Here is a 689-nt window from a genome sequence, read left to right as displayed (position 1 = left end):
CCCAGCAGCAGGAGGTCAGACTCGTGTCTGTGGTGGCAGCATCCATTTTGTGGAGCTGAGGCTTTAGTTAACTTTAACCGGGGTTCACAGTTACATACATGTCGTGTCCCTCTAGAAGGGTGGAATGCTAACCCCGTCGCCAGAATTGGCGAGGGGTTAGTATTCCAATTCGTATGACACCTTACTCGACATGTTTTGATAAAGCAATACCAAAGTTGGCATTTAACCGCGAGGATTATAATGCACTTAAGAGTATATGGTATGCGATATCATGGAACAGCTATTAGGACTTGGTTCCGCAAGCTGCAGACGGGCTCAGCTCATGCCAGAGCACCATCTCACACGATTCCAAGCACTCTGCCTTCAGGATTGTCAAGGCCTGCCATAGGAGTGACTGATAGGAATCTGTGTGTCCATTTTAGGGTTAGGTATAGGTATACTACACCTACAGCAAAGGGTGATTACACGACTTTGCCCCAGCTGTCATGCAGCCAGTTGTGTCAAATTTAGGAGGCCAGCCAGGGGTGGCATAATACATGCTGCAGCCCCTGGCAGCCCTGGGTACACCTATGCCCTGAGTTACAGGGTCTGATAAGGTGGCCCAGTACCAATTGGAAATGTACCTAGGGTACATGGAATCCATTTTAAAGAGAGAGCAGTAGGCCTGGGGTCCCGATTGGCAGGGTCCC

The sequence above is a fragment of the Lissotriton vulgaris genome, chromosome 1_1 (assembly GCF_964263255.1).
Source record: "Lissotriton vulgaris chromosome 1_1, aLisVul1.2, whole genome shotgun sequence".
NCBI classification, from domain to species: domain Eukaryota; kingdom Metazoa; phylum Chordata; class Amphibia; order Caudata; family Salamandridae; genus Lissotriton; species Lissotriton vulgaris.
The sequence above is the reverse complement of the archived record's forward strand: the minus strand, read 5'-3'. Positions refer to the sequence as shown.